This window comes from Saccopteryx bilineata, chromosome 5, assembly GCF_036850765.1.
Source record: "Saccopteryx bilineata isolate mSacBil1 chromosome 5, mSacBil1_pri_phased_curated, whole genome shotgun sequence".
NCBI classification, from domain to species: Eukaryota; Metazoa; Chordata; class Mammalia; order Chiroptera; family Emballonuridae; genus Saccopteryx; species Saccopteryx bilineata.
In genome coordinates, this window is record NC_089494.1 from 25,532,336 (window position 1) to 25,557,015 (window position 24,680).

Genomic DNA, 24,680 nt, shown 5'->3' on the forward strand with positions numbered 1-24,680 from the left:
TTATTTGCTAAACATAAAAGGAATCCCTGCACTGAACATAGCTAATACTATCTGTGTTTCATAAACATGGTGAGTGAGTTCCAATTAGGAACACACAACTAATATGTTGCAAAGCCAAGATCAGAACTCAGCTCTTAGCCAACACCCATCCCCTTTCTAGCATGTCAAAGGCTAGTTAAGATCCAATTTGATGAAAGAGTATATGATTCTAGAGGTAGCAATGGAAAGAAATATTATACTACTATGAAATGAGTAAGATTTAACTTGTAAAAAATCAAATATTAAGAGAGAAAAAGGATCAATAATCAGTCTGACTTATTATATTTAAAAATAAGATAACATAAGAAACGAAGAATAATATAGAAATAAAACTATAATTGTTTTATACTAATCTACCTAGAAAAACTAATTGGTCTGGGAGCCATACTTCTAGCTGGCTAAGTGATATAGATGGACTTATCAAAAATAGCACAGGAGCCCTGGCTGGTTGGCTCAGCGGTAGAGTGTCGGCCTGGCGTGCGGGGGACCCGGGTTCGATTCCCGGCCAGGGCACATAGGAGAAGCGCCCATTTGCTTCTCCACCCCCACCCCCTCCTTCCTCTCTGTCTCTCTCTTCCCCTCCTGCAGCCGAGGCTCCATTGGAGCAAAGATGGCCCGGGCGCTAGGGATGGCTCCTTGGCCTCTGCCCCAGGCGCTGGAGTGGCTCTGGTCGCAACACAGCAACGCCCAGAGGGGCAGAGCATCGCCCCCTGGTGGGCAGAGCGTTGCCCCTGGTGGGCGTGCCGGGTGGATCTCGGTCGGTCGGGCGCATGCGGGAGTCTGTCTGACTGTCTCTCCCCGTTTCCAGCTTCAGAAAAGTACCAAAAAAAAAAAAATAGCACAGGATATTTCATATTTTTCTATTTTATATTCCATTTTATATATTATTACTTGAAGTTACTTATTGCAGAATCTGGACAATTAAATGCCATTGAATTTTCATAGTTGTTCTTAAGTAAAGTCTACAATTACTAAAAAAAATAATAATAATAATAACAACCAATTCAGGAAATATTTATTGAGCACTTTCTATTTATCACACACTTGATATCAGGAAACAGTGTTGTTTTCTGCTGAAAGGTGCTTTGGAAGAAATTGAAAAACTTTTAATGTATTTCTTAAATTCTTACCAGACAGACTATAAAAATATATAAATAGTTTCATATAGCTGAAAGAAATCTTCAAAATCGTCTTTTTTAAATCCTTTGTTTATAGATATAAGAAACATCTAAATGAGACAAAGTCATATTACTGTTTTTGAATAATTTAATACTAGATCTAAAGCCTTTAGTAGAAACTACTGTAGAAACATAAGTTCTAAACAATTACATTTCATATTAAAATATTTTTAATGATGAAACAATTAGTGAAAGAAACTAACAATTATATAAATCAAAGTCTACAGTTAATGTTGACCAAAGCTACTCCTTAAAATTTGACCTGAACATATCCACAACATAAGCTTCATAAAATGAAACGAATGACTAAATCATGATTAGGCCCTTGTCCTTCCATATAGTAAAATATTTCTAAGAAAAAGTTTTAAGAATTTAATTCATCATCAGCCCTTTTGGCACAATGACTATCATTGCAGCAAAATCATCTTCTAATGTGCTTAATAGAACAGACAGCTCTGATGGGCTTGTTTTTTTAACTTCTGTGGAGAGATAACACAAGAGATTTTGCAAGATTCTAAAGAGCAACTCTGTCCATGAGGAGGGGTTACCTATTATCTATTATTACCCATGTCATGTGCTGGAAGAGTATTAAACCCTCATTCAATTAAACACATTTGAGGATCACAGAGAAGCAACTTGTGCAATGTGTCTTGAAGTTACCGACTTCATGAAGTAAGGGGCAGCAGGTGACACTGTAATGACGTAGAAGACTTTTTTTTTTTTTCAATTAAAATCAGGTCACTCACGTACATTCCTCCTCCACCCTTTTTTATAATGCATTGGTTACACTACATCTGATTCCTCCCATGGCCTCCAGTTCTCAGGCCATGGTCCAGGAAGCTGTATTGTGTCCTCCTAGCAATCAGACCACTGCTCTTACAGACAGTCAAGTTTCCTCTTTACTCAAGTTGCCTCTCACGGCAAGTTCCTATGAATGAACCATACAGCTATTTCTTTGTCCAAATTTGGAGACTTCTGTGTTGTGTCGTTACAAGGCAGGGTACCTTTTGAATTTTTATTGAGGTTAAAATTTTTTGGAGCAAAGTCATGCTTTAAAAGGGAAAAAGGAAAAACAAAAAGGAGAGCAAGGCAAGGAGGAAGGAGAGAAGAGAAAAAATAAATTCTGGCCCTTGAACTCTACAAACTTCTAATGAACAGTCAAAAGTACCAATTTGGATTTCAACTCCTGACACTTCCTTGGCATTGAAGAATTAAATGTTGTGTTCTGTATTGTTCATTGATGTCATTTATTTTTAACCTGTACTTGACCTCATCAAGACCATCCTCAGCCTATAAGAAAAAGAAAATATGTAATATGGTCTGCTAATTGAACTTGGAGTAAGGAATTGATAGTTTCCAGAGAATATTCTTGAAAACTTTCTAAACTGAAAAAGGAAAGAATTGAATACTAGAAAGTTGAGAACTCTGTCAAGTTTTTAAATTTTTTTTAAAAGTTAATTGACTGGAATTAGAAGTTGAAGTCAAGCAGTAATAATAAAACTCTAAAAACAATGATCAGACATATTATAAAAAGTAATACAAATGAAATAAAGTTGTATAAGGGGAGAAGTATTAGTACAATGTTAGTTACTCTGAATGATATACCAATCTATAACTCAAAAAAAGAAAGGCTTATTGTCTTAAAACAATATTTGTACTAAAAATGGTGACAGCATCCCTTAAATTATTAAAGACTGTGACTCAAAAAGTAATTTTCTACCATTAATTAACAAGCTTAATTAGTACTTGATTAATCAATCACTATTTCCCTATTATAACAAAACAAAGATAGATATAGGGTTTTCAGGGACATTAGTTAGTTATAAAATATTGCTACTCTCCACCCAATCCAAGGATTTTTTCTTGGGAACATATCTACCTCTCAAAACTAGCAAATAGATAGAATTATATGTCCTCTAGATAAATTATATGATAAAACTTTAAATAAAACACAAGTCTTTTATTACAACAAAATATTTTATTTTTTCTACTTTTAACTGAATTCGTTGGAGTGACACTGGATAACATAATTATATAGGTTTCAGGTATCCAATTTCATAACACATCTCTGCACACTATATTTTGTGTTTACCTCCCCAAGTTAAATCTTCATCCATGACCATTTATCCCCCCATCCCTCTTTTATCTCCCCTTCATCTCTCACTCCCAACAGTTACTACACTGTTTGAAGACTTAAAATCTAATGAAAGCTACTGAAACCTTCAACTAAAAGCCTTTCAGGAGTATAGTTTAATTTTCCCCACTCACATGCAAATAAGAGATAATTAATAATAATTCTGTGAACACCATACAAAAAGAATTGCTATCCATTAGACTATATAGCTCTCATTTTACTTTTATTTTTAATACGCAGGGTAGAGAAATAAGGAATTTCCCTATTGTGAAAGTATTCCAATACTTATCTTGATAATACTCGTAAGTAAATTGAAATAACACAGTGAACTGGTAAAACAAAACTGAGTTCTGAGAATAAACATTTTTAATAACCCAAAATTAAACTCTTGAAATGCATGCATTTTTTTTACAAACTGTCTTTGTAGCTAACTCTCTGCTTAAAGGCTAGAATCAATTTCAATGAAAGTCAGCCTTTTAAAGTGGAAAAATTTCTAAAATAAAATTTTAAAATGTTCACATTTGAATAAAAGTTGTTTTTCATGCTGACAGAAAAAAATCAGCAAATATGTCCATTGAGCACCATCATTTTTTTTTAAGTGTTATTTTCACTTGGGATTTATAAGTAGTCCCTGGCTCAGCATCTAGAGCAGGGACTATAATAGGCCAAATGGCTCTTAAACCTTTTAGGTTAGACATACATGCATTATTTCACAATGATACTATAGGAAATCAAGGCACAGACCTATGAAAATCTAAAAACAACACTGAAGGTCAAGCCAGACTCTTAGAGGCCGGAGCCATTCAATGGGAGAGTCCATTTCTACTGGGACGTTCTTACTCTACACTTCAGTGACCCCCTTGCCTAAAATAGAGTATCAGCTCTATCCACTCTGACTATGTTTTTCTCTTCTCTTCCTCATCCTGCTGCACAAATTTCACCAGAGAAAATATAAATACTTAGGGCCTGATGGAAGGGGAACAAGGAACAAGAAAAGGAAGGAGTCAAACGAATGATGTGTGATGATAAAACAAGATTTTTAAATATGCAAATGAATCTCACGTGACTTAACACACTGGCAACAGGGTCAAAAGTCACACAACTTCTGACTACTGAAACTTTCTCTTTATGAAATAGAGGTGATAAAAAAACCTGTGATAAATAATTAATAACAGATTATGAATTATTTAGGCAACATACAATGCTGCAACTTTTATCTGCTGAAGAAATTTGAGGCCGCACATTTGTTAAATTAATTTTCTCAATGTCTATATTCATTCAGTCCTTCAAAGCCATGTACATGAAATCTCACTTCTTTAGGAACTTTTTGAACATCTTGGTTGCACCATACAGCTAAGTTGCTATATCACCTATTCTTATTTCATGTACTGATTAAATCACTAAATAGCTCCACACTGCTTGTTGACTACAGTGCACAGTTAAAAATACAATATATACCTTTCAGCACAGCTTTAGGCTCTTTTATGCCTCATTCCTGTTGTGTGACCCTGAGTTAGTTTCTTTATTGTCTGTTTTCTATCAACAAATTGGAAATAGTTGATTATGTGACTTCTCATAGGCCATAAGTGATCATTAATTCTCTAATTCCTTCTTTCAGCATGTATTGAAGGGGTTTTATGTGCCAAACATGGTGCTAAATCCTAGAATAGAAACAAGATTCAACCACAGACCTGCCCCCCAAAAAACTACTTTTGAAAAACCTTTCCAATTTAGTCTTTAAAAAGAGACATGACATAAGTTTTCTATCTCAAGATTAAACAGTCAAGAATAACAATAAGAATTGTAGGCCTAAGCAACTTGAGACTGGTAAGAATGAAGCTAAAAGGCCAAATCAGTATCTAACTCCAGCAGCTCTCACAGGGTGAGATGTGATCACCTGGTAATGTACTTTACAAAGTAAATAGCCCTCATGTCCCCTTCCATATCACAGAGGAGTTGACCCACAACCTAGGCATCATTTCAGATCCAACAACTCTCAAAAATGACCACACTTTTTCACCAGCCAATTTTGGCTAACAGAGCTAGAGATCAACACCTGATCAAATTAGAATAAAATTTAATGTGTCACTATAAAGACAAGGTATAAACCATGAAATCTCACATTCATTCCTTTTTAAAAGAAAAAGCAAATATTTTCTTCAAAACACATGAAAGATAGAGAAATTTTTGCTAAAATGTATTTTTAAATGAATTCAGATAAATATTGAATGTCACAAACACATAAGGCATATGGATATTTTTTAAAAAGCAAGCTTTAAAATAAATAGAACCTCAAACACCCATGAATTTATAAATCTATATCTACTATCACACCCAATAGGAATACCAAAATATAATGACTAATACCAAAATATAATGACTAAATCACAGAGAGAAAAGGAAAGGCTCATACCAAAGTTCTATTTAAGTTATAAGGGTTTAAAACTCAGGAAGAGTAAAATTTCTCAAGAACTTCTCATCAGAATCCAATGAATTACTCAGCTCACCACTGTTCCTTCTTCTCCAAGTCTTGAATACAAGCAGCTAAGAAAAGATGAGCCGTATCAAAACCAAAGAGAACAAACTTCTGATTTTTAAAGCTTATACACACGTTGGCTGGAAACAGGATTGCCATGTCCAGGCCCCAGTTAGCAAACTCCTTTTTAAAGGAGATTAAGCTTTTTCTTCAGGCTGGAGAGCCCTGTGTTAAGTCTGGGAAAATAACTACTCCACTACCTTGATACTGGACTCCGGGTTTCTTCCAGATCTAAGGTGAGGCGCTTTTCCTTATCTCTTCCAAAGAAAAGACATGGCTCCAAAGTCCAGGAGACAGGTAACAGTCTAATGCCAATAGGATTAGAGGCACAGCTTGGTCACCTGACTTGGTCTGGGGGGAAGAAAATGTATAGACACTTGAATTCAACACAAAACGTCTCTAAAATAACATATTTCCTTACTAAACACATGCCCTAAATATCATTATAAATTTTAAGATGAAATACGCATAATTTTTATACACTTAATCTATTACACTTCAAAAGGCACACCGCAGTGAATGAACCAGCAGAAATATGCTCAAAATTTGACTTGCAATTATATTTCAAGCCTGATATAATTTTTTACTTCAAGGAATGTCTATTCGCTCAGGCTAGCATGAGGGAAATTCTAATTAAAACCAGTTGAAAATGATTTACAGCTTTAAAAATATTTTCCATAGTATTTACATGTAAAAATGGTAAAGAGTTAAGTAAAATGTTATACAGAATTATTTCCCTCGAACTCAATGCATCCTGGTTCCTATTAATCTTTCTTTGATATGTCTAAGTCTCAGCAGTCAGCGGAATTAGGACTTTTAATATTAAAGGTATAAACTGTTCTTCACATGAGGATGGAAAACATAGCTGTGTGTTTATACAACTCAACTCAAAACCCCAGAACAGAGCTTTGATGGTAATTCATGCTATCACAGTGGCTGAGATATTTAACCTTTGCATCTTTTTCTCATAAGGAAATTGAGAAAGATTAATGGCCATGAAAAAAAAAGAGTACTTGGTTTAAAGGTATATCTTATCAAATATGTTATGTACAGATGAGAAACATCCTTTTTCTAGTAGAAGGTGTGTTCATTTGGTAGTGTGAAGATGAGAGCTTGGCCAGTTGATGGTGTCTACTCTATAATGGAGTAAAATGTAGAATTTTTAACTGAGGATAGAAAGGTTTAAAATCATTTATGTGAAGATTCAGACATGCTGTCATTAGAGAACCATAGCAGGTGATCCAGTAGTGTGAGATTTCCATTTGAAACTGACCAGGAAGAGAGACACCAGAATGTCTATGCATGTGGTTTTCTCCAGCATGTTCAACTATATGGTCACAGACATAGCAATGCAGGATTACTCACCAAAGGTTTAAGTTTTGCCATGTCAGTTAGAAAGAAACAGGGCTGTAGAAGTTGAGGGTGCCTGGAAGGAAAGATTGTAATTGTGGATGCTAGATTCTAAACTAGATAAGAAAAGATGCTCAAAAATTGTTAACAGTGGAAATACATGAGTATATGAAATCAAAGAATAAGGGAAGGGGCACATGGGAAGAAGGACGTTTGAACTATGGAAGTGGTGCAATTTCTGGAAAAGAGAGACTGAATGTGATCACAGGAGTTGGTAGGTGAAGTCAAAGTCGAGGCATAGGAGTGGGATGATTAACTAAAACTGCTTTGCTTCATACCGTTTGGTTTACACAACCCCAGTAATCTGGGGTCAACCATTATCAGCCAAATGACATGAATTCCCTTTAGAAACTTGACTTACTAACCACCATTACATTACAAACCAATCTGGGTGAGGAAATTGTACTAAGTGAAACAAATATTTTCCTGTTTTTCCCTGTGGGGAAATCTACAACTTCACCTCTCAGAAATATTGGTTTCAATAAAATTTTAAGAACTTTTTTGTTGTTGTTTTTCAGGGGTTAATCATACTAAACGTGGCCTTGGACTTCTCCAAGTCAGCAAAACTGATCAATCAGCATTTCACTGATTGCTTAATTCCTCCTTCTCTACATAAAAGGGGAGGGGGGAAAGCCCTTGCAAAATGTGTTTGTTCTATTTGTAATTCTGGACAAAGCCGATAACGAGTTGCAGCTGCTGTACAGAGTGTACTGCTGGCGAGGCCACTGCTTTAACTTACAGATAGAAGGGGAGCAGCCAGAGATGCGCCTGGGGCTGAAGCCGGTGCTGTAAATAGGACAGCACTCTCCAGCTACTGTATGTGCATTTCATTATCCAAAGGTTTGTTCTGCCAGGAGTGTTTGGCCAGGCAAGAGACTCAAAAAGAGAGATTTTTAAATATCATGACTCAGCCAAAAGAGTTCTGTTCTCTGACCTGAGGAATTGGCTTCTGTCAGTCTCAATGAAGATGCCGGTAATAGTAGGAGATTCAGATTTTGAAGGCGTTTGTCCCTTTGGACACAGTGCTCTCCTGATGATTAGAGTCTTGGGGCGATGCCTCGGGCCTCACAGTTCCCAGGGCTAAAGCTAGCTGGAGATCTGGCCCTTTATCTAACCAAGTTTTGTTCTTTGCCTGTGTAACTAATGATTACAAGTCAAAAAGATGTAAGGTCAACTATTTGCCCTTGACCAGTTAATAGGTGTTTAAACTGAGTTAACTAATGAAATAGCATCATTTGTCCATTATTTGTGATATCATTTTCTATTTTATCCTAGATTATTAACTAGGACATGCAGAAAAGAATAGTAGTCAATATTATAAAGATTAACCCAAAATAGAAACAGATATCTGGAATGAAGGGTTAAAATAGTAGGCATTTTATGTTTTGCTTGAAAGGTTCCCAGATTGTCACTTAATATCTATGTGGCCTTGAGTGAGTTGCTCTAACTCTTTGAACTTCAATCTCTTCATGTATAAAATGAGAATAAGAATCCCTGCTGTGGAGGGTTGTTGAGAGAATGTAAGTGGAATAATTTATGTAAAATGTCTCCCAGTGGTGAGTAAAGGATACTCGAGTGTCAATCAGTCTAGTCACTTTGTAGCATGACTTGTTGTTATACAGTAAGATACATAAGGTAAAATGTGCGTACCCTATGCCAATTATATTTCTCAGTATGTAAGTTAGACAAATACTAAAATATGCACAGAATAAAATTGATACATAGGTAGATAGATATTCATTGCAGTAGAAATAAACCAGTGGAAATAATATTTAAATGTATTAATGTCCTTTTCTCTTTCAAGTTCTATTGACTGACCTTCACCACATACACATCCCATTTGCTTTGGAGTAGTTTACACTTATTACAACAGGAATAAAAAGAAAGAATTCATCTTTATTTTATGACATTCTAATGAGATTTTGCAGTAAAACAATAGTCCTGAAAGACATGATATGTCCAAGGAGAAAAGTTATTTTAAAATCTTTAAACTCTAACTTATCAGACCTGCCCTGGAGGCATACTGGTGATTGAGAAATGCAATTTACAGAACAGTATGTACTGTATCACATTAATAAAACACTCACAAACCAACACCATACAACTTTTATCTGTAAACAACGGGGGGCAAAATTTTGAAAGGATATTATCAAATTGATAATAATATGCTCTTCTAATAACAGGAAGAGTTTTCCATATGGAAGAATGTTATCAAAGAAACATTTTAACCTTATCCATTAGGTTTTAATTTTTCACATTGACAAGACAGCAATGTACACATTGCTTAAAGTTGATAATACATGTAATACTAAAAATAGTGGTCTCAGAGGATGATGATAACTAATACATTTTTATTGCCTACTTTATCTGCAATATGCTTGTATTACAAGAAATTATAAGAAAATTTAAGAATATACATAAGATAATGCTGAAAGTTAATAAATTGACATTGTTCATTCTACTATCCCTACTGAATGTCAATTGACTGATTTTTAATCATGCAATAGTAATTAAACGGATCAATGGCATTCTCTCAAGAACACCAACCTAAACAAAATTAATTACTTGAGACAAGAATGAGAACTAAATTATTGAAATTAAAATGCATAACTTCTCTTAAATGTATAAAGATAGCTCATTTTAATATAGTAAAAAGTTTAGCCACCATAAAATTCTTTTTTCTTGATTTTTTAAAAACATTAATTGGATTCTGACTCTGGGCTATAGCGTACAATCTGTAATATAGAGAAGTAGAACATTTTAAATATGGTATTATTATGTATATATAAAATAAATATGAAAAGAAATAAGGATACAGACTATTATAATAGAAAATGCAGGCCCCTATATAGTTTATAAAGGCCTTTAAAACTTGAATAGCATATTGGGACAAGATTGGAAATCTAAAAATGGTACCTTATTAATTTGGAAGATAATGTCATATATATATATATGTATATATATATATATATAATTATACAATCTCTGTTATTTCAAATCCTGTCCCAAACCAAAACAGCTACTGCAGAAAAGATCATTAATGAGGGGCTGTCCTCTCCTAGCCAGGAGGATCAAAGCGCTCATATTCCAGGGAAAGAGAATCCACTGCTCATTGTCAGAGAAATACAGTTAACTATGAGCTAAACACTGAAGTTTTAAGCTTGTATTTGTCTGTAGAACAGAGAATGTGTGTGTGTGTGTGTGTGTGTGTGTGTGTAAATCATTGTCTATAGCTCTAATATAATACTGTTCTTTCAGCCTGTAAAGATTGCTTGTACTGGGGAGTGGTGTGAAAAAGGAAATGCCAGGTTTTGTAGGATAACAGAATGTGTTAGCCTCTGTGCAATGCCACACCAAACACAAGCACACCACCTGTCAACAGTACCCGATAAATCACATCACTGCTGATCCTAAAAGAATCACCGTGGTCTTATCATCTCCATAGCAAATGACACACTCTTCAGGGAAATGCAGTTGCTTACTCCAAATTGATGGTATAAAATGTCCACCTTGGAATGAGGGTACCACATTTGATTAAGAGTACAACTGAACAGCAGTTGAATGCAGCTGCGGGAAAACCTCCATAATGTTCAGGTATGTCAGTACTCAACACTGCAGAGCACTGTTTTGGCAGGTGCTGTTACGTTATTAATGTGCAGCATGCCCGCCCCTGGAGGAAGATGACAGTTCCATGCTAGCGTGAACTCACCATTCTGTACATAAAATCTTTACTAACACCATGTCTATTACTCTGACCAGGCAGAATTAGGCAATTGTCATGTTTCCCCACAATATACAGCAAATGCAAGAAAAAAGAATTCACAAAGAAAGAATTTTATCACCTTTTATTTGTTTTTTTCCCCCTTCCCTTATCACTGGCCATTCTCATCACTCAGTTTGAAAATTAACCCCTTAGCAATGTCCTATAACTAAATCTGGGGTGCTTAAAGGAAACAGAAATTCAAAACTGATAATTCATCTTCAGACAATATATGAAACACTTCCACAGTTTATCAGCATTTCAAAGTACAAAAGTTTAAGAAATTCCTATTGAAATGCATCTAGTCTCATTAAGGAAGAAAATGGTGACCTTTATATCTTTCTGGGTTTCTGGTGTATTCAGGAATATATCAAATTTATAACTGACTTTTGACTGCTGACATTTCCACCACTTGAAACACACAGTGAAATTACCTGTTAATAATACATGAGCATTTTGCTCTTTATGTTTACCTTTCTTGTAATATTTAGCTTTACTTTAAGAAGTGGCCCAAAAATTATTCAAGGTTTCTATCCAACTATTAATTCTTATGATCTTACTATCTTAATCTCATTGTCCTCCTACCTTTTAAATTAAATTTATTGGGGTGGCATTGGTTGATAAAATTATATAGTTTACAAGTGTACAATTCTATTATATGATACATCACCTGTATATTGCATTATGTGCTCACCACCCCAAATCTAGTCTCCTTCTGTCACTGTATATTTGACCCTCTATTATACCCCCAAATCCATTCCTTTTAGTAACACCATACTATTGTATGTGTCTATGAGTGTTTGTTTGTTTTTCTTGTTTGTTCACTTTTTTTGCTTCCAGTTTTATATCCCACATATGAGTGAAATCATATGGTTCTTGACTTTTTCTGTCTGCCTTATTATTCTTAGCATGATATTCTCAAGATCCATCTATCTTGTTGGTTACAAATGACAGTATTTTATCTTTTCTTAAAGGCATTATGACAGTAGGTACTATAGTTGGTATTCACAATTCCAATGTTTTTTGAAGACCTATTGGTTCATTTTGCATTACAAATCCACTGGTCTTAAATCTAAAGAACTACTACTATATCTAAGCACTATTTAATCAGAATGTATTTTTTAAAAAATGCTTAGAAAAAAACATTGAAATTATCAATAGATTATTTTCTTTCAAATTTAAATTTTATACATAATTATTTTTAGTTGTATACACATAAAATCCCTTTGTTAGAACTTAATTTTCATGAAATGTTTTCAGGATGATTTAGCTTAATGTGTGCCTAATAAGTTTGAAATAAACTCACACTGAAAATGGCAATATAATGTCAACTTCAGAAATTTAAGATTAGAAATTACAGACCTGGGATTGAATCCCAGCATTGTCACTTTCTAGGTGAGTAAATCTAGTCATAATATCCTCAATTCAGTTTTCCCATCTGAAAAGTGAAGATCATAATAGTTCCTCCCTCATAGCGCCCACTTTAGATGGCTTAGAGATGGCAACAATCTGGTTTAGGGGAGCGAGAGTTAAGATTTAGTTGCATGGAACCTTACCCAATAATAAGAAAATTTCACTGCTATGGGACATTGGAAAAAATGGAGAAGGAAAAAGGGAAGAGAACCTGGACTTTTTTCTTAAGTACATGCTGTTAAAAAGAAAAGTGTTGTGACTGAGATAAATATTATTGAATTATTAACGCATGCATTTTCTTCCCTAGGAGTCTGTGTTTCATACTCTACCGATGAATCAAACAACTCCATTCCTTACTTCCAGAAGAGCATAAACACAGCAGAGAACCAACATGTCATCCCTCAGCTTAGATACTCAAATCTGCCTCTTTTAGAGCCAGTAGCTGAGACAACATTCTGGAAAGTAAGGCTTTCAGGTATTAATGTAAGGAAATGGGTTAGTAGGATTCAATGAGCCAAAGCTTAAATGACTCAGCATTATATTTTATAGTATAAAACTCAGAGCAGAGATAAAACATGGGTTTTCCTGACACTTAAAGGTTGATAACGCCTTGAATGGGAGGAGGGAAGAAGGCGATTAGCCAGGTAAGCGTCTCAGACACAGAGCATGTTGTAGCACGCTGACATGGGTGAACGCCTAACCTGCTCTCTGCCTGCCTACCCACCCCACTATGATTGTTTTTGTTTGTTTGTTTCTCTTTATTTTTTAGTGAGATAGACAGAAAGAAGGACAGATAAGGACAGACAGACAGGAAGGGAGAGAGATGAGAAGCAACAACTCATAGTTGCAGCTCCTTAGGTGTTCATTGATTGCCTTCTCATATGTGCCTTGACTGGGGGGCTCCAGCCAAGCTAGTGACCCCTTGCTCAAGCCAGCGACCTTGGGCTTCAAGCCAGCAACCTTTGGGCTTAAGCCAGCAACTATGAATCATGTCTACGATCCCACGTTCAAGTCGGCCACCCTGCACTCAAGCTAGTGAAGCCGCACTCAAACTGAATGAGCCACACTCAAGATGGCGACCTCGGGGTTCCAAACCTGGATCCTCTGTGCCTCAGGCCAATCAATGCTTTATCCACTGCTCTACTGCCTGGCCAGGCACCACCCCACTATGATTAAAACCCCAGAATGGAAAAGCAATTGCAACACCCAGAGCAAAATATAAATGCTTTGTTTCTCAAAGCATAGCCAGGAAACACCGCAAGCCCTTAGGAAAATCCCTCATTCGGCTTGGCACCCAAGCAACATAGCACAAGAGCCATCACAATGGCTGGGAAAGGTTCTAGACAGATGAGCCATAGCAAGCTTCCTAGAGTCCCACGGAGTCCCCGTTCTACACAGAAAGCAACCATAAGTTCTTGAGCATCCTCTGAGGGAACTAGAGAAGTAATCAGAGGGCCTGTGGCCTGAAGAGCACCAGAGTTAGGACCTAGCATGTAAAATCTGGACCTCTAGACCACACATTTAGCCAGGTTCAACTATGTCAACTCCAGACCCTGCACACGAGACCCAAGGGCTAGAATAGGCCTGCAATACCTCACTGGAAACCAGCCAGCAGCCTAGGTGCCACTCCAAGTCACACAGCAATTTAGATCATTTCTATGGACAATCAAAGAAGGGTCTAGAAAGCTAATCTCAGAATTTCACAGAGTAAACTGCAAGTAACTAAACCAAGTTAAAGTGGCAAGAGCAACACTTCTCAGCCAACTGAGCAAACAGGAGCTTAAGCTAAGTTAGGGTCAGTAATATAAAAATAAACAATCCTTTGTGTACACCTGAGTTGTGACTGTAAAGTTCTAAACCCACTATATTGCTTTATCAATAATACATTTACATGGAACGCAGACCCACTGAGACTTCTTGGGAACTTACTGCCTGTTTCTTCTAAGGCACTTTCAAGTTAACAGAAGCATCCCCTCAATGCTTTGTACACAGGTCAGCAATGGCCACAGTGGAGCAATCCTAGGAATGTACAAATCTGATCCACAACAATAGATATTAATGGTTTTTGGTAGTTGTTACAAGGGTGAACAGTCATTTATCTCTAAAGTGAGTCTGCATTAAGCAGAAGAAAGATGAAGTGATTATGCAAGGTCCTCCCTCCTTCAAAGGTGTCCTTCATCCTTTTCATAGCACAAGTGAAGGGAAACACTGGAAGGGAACAGCCTGTCCCTCCGTCACTGCAGGGCTTGCTGTGCACCTTAGCAAGGTCTGCCTCTGCAGGCAGCTCCTCCACATGCAGAATTCTTGCCATTGAAACATCGCTTATTTCCCCACAGGGTATTTCAGTGCTTCTTTCACGAAGCTGTGTGACAGCAGCAGCCAAGTGCTAACTCATCAGAACATGCAGCATGAACATCCAACACGGCTCTGTCGGTCACACTACGCTTGGACTCAGCAAGGGGCAGCCAACAAAGGAGACCTGAGGACACTGGCTTGACGCAACAGCTCGCCGTCTGATTAAACCAGGCAGAGGGAGTTGTAGCAGTTGGTTTCCCTTTGAAGAAAAAGAGGAACAAAAGGTCATTTTTGATTACTTCGAAATGAACTTGTTCCTATGGAGTTATTAATGATCACTTGATTGATCTCCCTTATTAGGCCACTGTCTGGTACATGATTCTCCAGGTGAATTTCATAAACATGGAGACCATCCAAGAAACCTCAATTTACAAATCTAAGAAACCTTCAAGGCCCTGGTCAGTTGGCTTGGTGGTAGAGCATCAGCCCAGCTTGTGGAAATCTCAGGTTCGATTCCCAGTCAGGGCACACAGGAGAAGCAATCATCTGCTTCTCCACCCCTCCTTCTTTTCCTCTCTCTCTCTCTCTCTCTCTCTCTCTCACCCACACACACACTCCCTCTCTCTGCCCCTACTGCAGCCATGGCTCAAATTGTTCGAGCAAGTTGGCCCAGGATGCTGAGGATGGCTCCATAGCTGCTGCCTCAGGTGCTAAGAGGAGCTCAGTTGCTGAGCAAGGGAACAATGCCCCAGATGGGCAGAGCATGGCCCTCTAAGGAGCTTGCTGGGTAGATACCAGTTCAGGTGCTTGCAGGAGTCTGTTTCTCCATCACCCCACTTCTCAATTTAAAAAAAAAGAGAGCAAAAAGAAAGTGATTCCTTTAGAAAAAATAAATTTTTATTGTTTTGAAAAGCCAGATATATAGCTTGTTCCCACCGTGTCCAGCCCTATGAATCTAGACCTTCACAGCTTCAGTTGGCGGGAGCACGTCTTTGGAATCTCATTCTTTGACCCGGTTGTAACCGAGAACAGAGATTCAGGAGCCTGACTGCCTGGTTCGGAACCTGCTTCCACTACTTACTAAATGTGTGCGCTAGGGAAAATTGCCTACTTACTTTTCCTGTGCCTCAGTTTCCCATCTATATAATTGGTATAAGGGCATTGCTTACCTCATAGGGTTGTAGTGGGAATTAAATGAGTGATTTTAGACAAAGTGTTTACAACATTATCTAGCATATAATTAGTGCCACAGCAGAGTTAACTGCTATTCAATATTGTTAATGTTATCTTTGCAATCTCAAGACACTCTGCTTTATGCCTTCAGAAACCAGAAACCCTTTTAATCTTTAGTGCCTTCTCTAAGTCCAAAAGGCTCCAATGATTTGAGATAGTTCAAGGCCAATGATAGCAGGTCCACACAGATGCTAGCTTCTTGTTTCTTGTGGTCATGCCACTCTCCAGGAAAATCCTACACCTGAAAAGCCACTCTCTTCTCTTCTCTTCTCTTCTCTTCTCTTCTCTTCTCTTCTCTTCTCAGCACTGCTCTTCCTTACCATTAATTTCATTGGTCACTCACTCTCACTTTAGCTTGATAGCAGATTTGTTTTGCACAATCATCTTTCTGAAGACTTGATTAACCAGTGAAAAGCAGTCAACCGCAGTCTGAGTGTGATCTTTAAGGCTAAGTACTCTATCCTATTAAAAAAAAAAATCCCATTTGGAATGTGAGTCAGGCCTGTGGTCAGGTTGGCAGAACTGTTTGTGTGACCAGGCATAAGGCACCAAGTATAGAAACTGTTTTATTAGTACTAAACTCACCAGAAAACACATATTTTTATTTAGAAATCTCCTAAACCTAAGTTTTAAATAAATAACTTGAAACTAAACTTAATTTAATTTAATAAGACAATTTAGAATTCTGAGTATCAGAATATATACCACCACATAAAAATCTAAAGCATCTGGTAAGTTTTTTTGATCTAGCAAACTTCAGTTTAAAAAGCCAGATATAACTATTAGTTATTGCTTCTGCACAAGTCACCCTTTCTAGTAGCCACCCTATTCTCAACCAGAAAGAGTAGAAAGACACAAAAATCTACATCTACTTTAGTCTTATATAAGATGATTTCAAAACAAGAGAGTAATTCAGAATGTAGGACTGCTAAGTAGAAAGCCATTCAGTTGGGATTTTTAAATCAGGTTCTCTTTGCATTCTTCAGAATAATGTTTAATCTAACACTTTCCAAGTAACATAGTCCCCTTTCAAATGACTCTAAGGTCAAACACTAATTAACCTTTTCTCTTTAAACCTGGCAATGATACAGACCTTGTTGCCTTATTTTAAAGTTCGGAGCAGTCTTACAATCCTCCAAAATTAATTACACATCCTCCAAAACGCCTCACAGTTCTGTGTGATCTAGTTGAAACTAATAAAATGCTTAAACTTTCACCCCAAAGGTCCTATATGAAAACTGTGACACAGAAATCTAGTGTTAATCAGAGACCTAACTAAATAAGATTACCAGAAAAATGTAGGGCTTCAGAGTTAACAAATCCCTGCACCCTTGGCAGAGAGCATCACATGAGCCAATCAGAAATCCTTGCTCTCCTCACTGATTTAGAGACCTTGAGCTGCTAATTAATGTGTGAGAGTATATTTTTCCAGCAATTAAATAGAGAAAATTATATTTAGGGTCTCCTTGTCACAAGAACAATGCAGTCTGGACAGCTATGTGCAGCACAGAGGAACAGAAAAATTGGGTTATAACGATCCATTTGTGCTTAAATTTTAACATTCGGGACATAATACAACGTGGCTATAGTTTCACCTCATATCAAGTCCAATTTAGAATCTTATTCTCAAAATCTTTTTGGTCATAGATTGTAAACAATTTAAGGGAACCATCTGTTGTAAGAGCATTCTACCATAAATTCCTCCCCATAAACAACCTTTTTTTTTTTTTCTCTCTTAGAGTTCAAAGTTACCAGAAATTCTCTAATCTTTTTTGTCTTGTCTCATTCATTAGGCCAAGTCAAACAGAGCTTGGAGGCATAACCTCCTCAAATTTGAACAAATACTTAAATGCAAAGCTTCAGATTGGATTGCCTCATTAAAATGTTTCGAGTTGATTACTTTTATTGTTCACTTTTTCAGTAGGCATGGAATGATAAGTACCAAAGAAATAGAAAGCCTGAAATAACTGGTAAATCACTAGACAATTGAGAAACCAGTACACAATGCTAAATAGAAACCACAGGAGCTAACGGCTGGCGCAAGAATTCTGTTCAAAATTACAAACTGAATATAGAATTATCTGTTCTGCAGAATGCCAACATTTTTCTTCTCTCTTTGCCCACTGTGGCTAAAATTAATCCCCTAGGGCTTTCAGCCCAAGGCCATGCTCTTCCAACATGCATGCTAGTTGCTCCTTCTGTCCTCATTTTGTCTTAGATTAGAAGCAGAAATTCTGTCCTGTCCTGAAGAGTTTTCAAACCTTGTAGTTTTATCAACCGGTGACATGGCAAGAATTTGTAAGACAGTATTACCATTTTTAAGAACACATATTTGAGACTTAAATAAGACTAAAGATTAAAAAAATCATTGTTGCTCTCAAACATTTTTCTGATAGTAATTAACAGTTGTGGTGGCTAAAATGCAGATTCGTGGGCCATTCATCAGATCTACTGACTCTGAATTGTTACACTTGGAACTGGGGGTTACATTTTTAATAAGCACTACAGTTGATTCAGAAGTAGCTGCATACAGACCAGAACTAGATTATGAATGGAGGTTGGGGTAAAAACAAATAGGCGCCCTGGCCGGTTGGCTCAGCGGTAGAGCGTCGGCCTAACGTGCGGAGGGCCTGGGTTCGATTCCCGGCCAGGGCACAAAGGAGAAGCGCCCATTTGCTTCTCCACCCCTCCGCCACGCTTTCCTCTCTGTCTCTCTCTTCCCCTTCCGCAGCCAAGGCTCCATTGGAGCAAAGATGGCCCGGGCGCTGGGGATGGCTCTGTGGCCTCTGCCTCAGGCGCTAGAGTGGCTCTGGTCGCAACATGGCGACGCCCAGGATGGGCAGAGCATCACCCCCTGGTGGCAGAGCATCGCCCCTGGTGGGCGTGCCGGGTGGATCCCGGTCGGGCGCATGCGGGAGTCTGTCTGACTGTCTCTCCCTGTTTCCAGCTTCAGAAAAATGAAAAAAATAAAAATAAAAAAAACAAATAGGCAATATTTGTGAGAGTGCAGGAAGATTCTGGAACTTGGCTTAACTGCTGACTTTACCATTACTGTTTACAACTACTACCTTAAGGTAACTTAGGTAATCTTCCTCAGCCTCAGTTTCCTCATCTGAAGAATGAAAATACAAATATGATATAATCCCTACCTCACACAACTGTTATTATAAGGATGGGTTTACAGTACCAAATCACAGCAGGCCAGAACAAAAAAAGTCATTCATCCTTAAGTCCTCATAAGTATAAACACAAAGACAACTGTGTCTGAAACAGGTGGCAGTAGAGGTAAAAAATGCTGATTCTGAAGTTAAACCATCTAAATTTAAATGTTAATTATACCACTTATTTGAGCAAATTAATTAACATATATGTGCCTTGGTTCCCTCCTCTGTTCAATCAGCATAATGAGTGCCTGTCTCAGGTAAAATGGTGAGCAGAGCTCTAGTCAATGCTCAATCACTTAGCTATTATTGCAGCATATAAAAGAGGATCTGATAGAGACAAGTGTATAGTTTTATTTTATAGTTGAGGATTGAAGAAAAAAGATGCAAATTATTTTATTAAGTACCAGTGATATTTATAGAAGCAAATTGTTGGCATATGCCACCAACATGATTCCAGATTAAAAGAGACATTGATTTAAAGAGTTGGCCCTGGACTCAGTAGATGAAGTGTCGGCCCTGCATATGGATGCCCTGGTTACGATTCTTGGTCAGGGTACACAGGAGAAGCAACCATATGCTTCTCTCCCCCTTCTCTCCCTCTTCCCTACCCATAGCCAGTGGTTCAAATGGTTCGAGCATGGCCCTGGGTGCTGAGAATAGCTTGGTTGTTACAAGCTCTATAGCCTCAGATGCTAAAAATAGCTCAGCACTCAAGCATCGGCCCCAGACAGGGGTTGCTGAGTGGATCCTGGTCAGCATGCATGTGGGAGTCTGCCTACTATCTCCCTTTCTCTCACCTAAAAGAGAGAGAGAGAGAGTTAATAACTCCACCTGTCAAAAGTGCATTTTACTTAATAATATAACAACCCATTTTGTATAGGAACTTAATAATTTTGCCTACCTTTTAGGTAAGTGACCTTATGCCTTTATGCAAGTCACTAAATTGCCTTCAGTATCAACCTTCCTATCATAGAAGTAATTATGAAGTGGTAAGTGGTATAATAGAATTATACTTTTAATAAAATGTTACAGTTAAATTTTTTTAAATTAGAAGCTTAAAATCATTAAATTTATTATAGTAAACTTGAAATACATAAAAAAAAGAAGATTTAGCTGGTGACAAGATCTGAAAATGCTTTTGAGTGAAAATGTCTAGCATTATATTGTGTGTATATCTCAAGTTGAAATAGAATAAAATTGAACTGACATGGAGCAATGAATGGGCAATAAAATGGGAACAGAATAAATGCAGTTAAGCTGAAATCAAATACAATCTATATTTTATCCATCCTCATCTATCACCAAAATACTGTCACTTATTATCTGGGTGTCTAACCCAGTTTCTACTTCCAAGTGAAAAAAGACATTCTCTCTCTTGCTGCGGGTGGAAGTATTGATTGAGTAGTGAAGCGTAAGCAAAAATATTGAAATGCTATTTTTCCAGATTTTTTTTCTTTATTGTCAGAATCAAAGAAAAACCCAGACTAAAATGTCTCACTGTTTTCTTTCAAGAAGCTAATGTTTCGGGCATAAGTGTCTGTAATGCAATAAACCCAACAACCAAGAGAGGACAAATTAAAAAATCCTCCTCTAATTATATACACCTGACTGGAGGAAATAAATCATGCAGATGGACTCTCTGGTTATCAAAACAGGTAGCCTCTAAAATAGGTTTCTAGCAAAACCTTAGAATAATCAAGATACTTTGGAACACTCAGGGTATTTCTTAGTTTTGTTTTTGATTTACAAACCCTAAGACCCTTAAATAAATCTTTATCATTTATTACTAAAAGAAAGGTAAAATTTTGAACTTTTTCCAAAGAAAGTGGAAATTTCCTAATACTTTGCTCTTTTATTCTATATTCCAATTTGATATCTCAGTGATTTCTTTTGCACCTACTGTGTGCTAAGCAAGACTTAGGATACTGAAAGACAATTAAGGCATGATTCCTATGTTTAAGGAAATGAAAAAGAGTCAAAGTATACAGAATTAACCAGGGCAAGTTACTCTGTTCTCATGGCTATGCCACCAACCTGACTTTATATTTCCAGTACTATATTCACTATAACTGCCTGTAAAACTCTTAACTTGGGCTATACATCATCATGATAAACTCAAATATGCATAAAGACAAACAAAAAATAATTCCTTCTCTCTCCTTCCCCCCCAAAAAAGCATTTTACGTGCCAAAATTCCTCACAGTATTACTATTTTCTCAATTATCCTAGGCTGAAAAGTTGACATTTTCTTTGATTAATCCCTTTCTCTCCTGTCTCATCTTCAGTCAGCCACCATATCCTATCCAAAAAAAGCATTTTACATGCCAAAATTCCTCACAGTATTACTATTTTCTCAATTATCCTACGCTGTAAAAGTTGACATTTTCTTTGATTAATCCCTTTCTCTCCTGTCCCATCTTCAGTCAGCCACTATATCCTGTCCAGTTTTTCTGAGGATTTTGCTCCATAACATTTTCCCTCACTTCCTACTACTAAATATACCTTCTTTTAGATTCCCTTGAACTATTATAGTCAGAAGTAAATGGATTGACAGAGATCTGCCTCCTTCACACTGTGAACTTGAACTAAAAGGAAGAAGAATGTAGTAATGCAGCTGAAATGGCCTCAAAAGGTTCCCAATGACCACTGGGTTCCCCAGGGCCAACTCCACTCCTGAGGCACTATATTTTAGGTCATCTTTTTCTTCTTTGAGCTACCTTAGCATATTTCCAATAAATTACCTTTCTTTTTTTTTTAACATTGATTTCTGTTGCTTGAACCTAAAAGAATCTGAACCAATACAAAGGGTATAAAAGGGGATAAGATGAGAGTTAAATCGACAAGTACTAAGAGGAGATTGAATGTCTCTCAGAGCTATAACATTTTGCTAAGGCTTAATTGGCACTTTTGACATAAATAAAAACCATGCATGTTAAGTGGAAGCTGGTGTTGACACATATTCAGGGGAGCTAAAGTAGTACTATGTTCATTAGAGAGGTGGCAGTCAGGTCTCTAAAAAGGTTTTCGTTTTCTGCTATGGGGTAAAAATGTTTCCTATGATCAGATGGCAACCTAGATAAAATATGCCTCAAGATCATCACTTCATGGTTGTTTCAGTTACACACTCACTAAACAGTTCACTGTGCATGTCCTCAAGTCCCCACATATCTCAGCACTGACACCCCGGTGACCTGTGCTGAGGGTGCAAACAGTTTAAAGGGACTGCTCCTATTTTAAATGAACAATGTCTCTACACATTTGTACCAGGAGTCTCTTACTAAAAGTAAAATTATTTATGAAAGGACCAATAAAGGCCAGAGTAAGGTTCTAAAATATTAAGAAATATAATCTTAAATGCCATGAAATCACAAGGAAAATATCAGTCTCTGAGCCCTTGATGCAACTTCCTTGTCACTGTCAGCCTCCACTCCCATTCCACCATCAAATTCAATACCTGTACAACTTCCCACTCCACACACCCCCACCATCCCCTGTGCATTCATTCATTTTCCTTGAGTATTTTTATATTTATCAAGCACTGTATCAGGTAATGAAGAAACCATGGGTACAAATATGAATAATAATAGTTTATTAATAATTTATTAATAGTTTATTTATAATTTATTAATTAATAATAATATAATGCCAGTGAATATAAGAAAGAACAAATAGAAGATTCTTTTAGAATATATAACAGAATGATGTATCCTAGTCAGGTCTATCACGGCTATTTCTTTGAGGAATAATATTAAAATTGAGACCCGGAAGATGGCCCCAGAGACCTCCCTCCAAACCTTTTCTCCTGCCACTGCTTGACTAATATTTAACAGAGCTTTTAACATTTCTCCAGTGTTCAAACTCTCTGGCTGATAATTACACTGGGGAAACTACCTTTGGGAACCACTAGACTAGGCGATCTCAAAAGTCCCTTACAGATCTAACAAGGCTATGGTTATTTTTCAGTATATGCATTGTGTTTCAGATTTATGGGAGTCATGCAATTAGCTGGATGTTCTTAATATATTTAAGGAAGTTATTCCATTTTTAGAAAAATGGTCAATTACAACTTAGTAGAAGAATTTTTGTTTGTATGTTGTTTTTTGAGCATAAAGAACATGTAGAAGGAAACATATCAAGTTATTAATAATGATTTCCTAAGAGAAAGAAAGAAGATAGGAACAAATAAAAAACTATAAATGGCTGTCAAACAACTGACAAATATCAGTTTAAGTAAAAATTCAAATGTAAATATGTCATCTATACTCTTTCTGCAAATCTGTGAGAATTGAAAATGGTAGAGATTTTGGTCTTTACCAAATAGACTTGCCAGAGATAAATCTCAGTATTGATTGATTAGGGTGACAAGATTATAGCAATTTGTACCATCGGTTTCTGTTTTCATTTTAAAGCTACACTTGTAATTGAGTAATGTTTAAGCTTGTAAGTTAAACTCACAAAAGTGGCTACCCAGTTTCAAAGGCTCTCTTTAATCCAGTTTCATCCTCTCCAATCAATTTCCCACTCCTTCCCGCATGCATTCACTAAGCACTTTTTATCAGTAACCTTCAGCTTTATGGCTTTGATGATAAATTTCAGGGTGTGTGGGGAAATGGGAGAGAGAAAAATTTCTTGAATTCTGCTGTCTGGCAGACACCGGTACTAGGTACAGTAAGCCCTAACTCAATGTCATTGATAGGGTCTTGGAAACTGCAACTTTAAGCAAAACTGTATAACAAAACCAATTTTACCAGAGGCTTCCTGTTAAAAACAAGAGTTAAGTCCCTACAGCATATTTCCAGTCATAGAAACATCATCAAACTTTTAATAAAGACTCAAAATACTTCTTATAAAATATTTTCTAATATTAAACACTGAAATAAATGTGAGCTATATATACATTTAGAAGGATTAATAAAAACAAGATTATTATTTTCCAACCTGTTTATTCCAGTTCAGGATCATGAGCAGCAGGAGCCTGTCCCAGCAGCTCAGGGCACAAGAAGAGAGCCCACCCTGGATAGGACATCCTTCTATTGCAGGGGACACTCATATCACACATACTCACCTATATGGGGACAACTGGAACACGCCAATTACCTCGCATGCGCATCTTTGAGATGTGGGAGGCAGCTGGAGGACCCTGAGACAACCCACTCATTCATGGAGAGAACATGCAAACTGCACCAACACTGAACAAAACAACATTATTGAGGGCCTGCTGGACTTGACATTCATGAATCCATTAAATCCTTATAATAACATTAAAATGAAGGTGTTGCTACCTTCCCTTTTATAGATAAAAACACTAGGTTAAGTCAACTTCTCAAGTCAACACCACCCAAGGGACAGAACTTGCATTTTCACAGAGAACAGCCCAATTACAAAATTCATCCTCTACCTACTGCGCTTTGCCCTCTGCCAGCCTTTCCCTGCTCACTTCCCATGAGGCCCCAGTGAACTCTTTGCCCCAGGTATATCAGTCATATCGGGCGACTTTAATTTTCTAGCACAACTCACT

General features: G+C 37.0%; 1 long non-coding RNA gene and 1 other non-coding gene across 2 annotated transcripts; both read left to right on the top strand.

Moving 5' to 3' along the window:
• Positions 1 to 7,959: 7,959 nt before the first annotated feature.
• Positions 7,960 to 18,556, top strand: LOC136337927 (uncharacterized). Its single transcript, XR_010731895.1, has 3 exons — positions 7,960 to 8,113; positions 12,778 to 12,932; positions 14,807 to 18,556. It is a non-coding gene; the product is annotated as an uncharacterized lncRNA (long non-coding RNA).
• Positions 18,557 to 18,577: 21 nt separating this feature from the next.
• On the top strand, positions 18,578 to 18,653 carry TRNAV-AAC (transfer RNA valine (anticodon AAC)). The gene has a single exon. It is a non-coding gene; the product is annotated as a tRNA-Val (tRNA).
• The last annotated feature ends 6,027 nt before the right edge of the window (positions 18,654 to 24,680 follow it).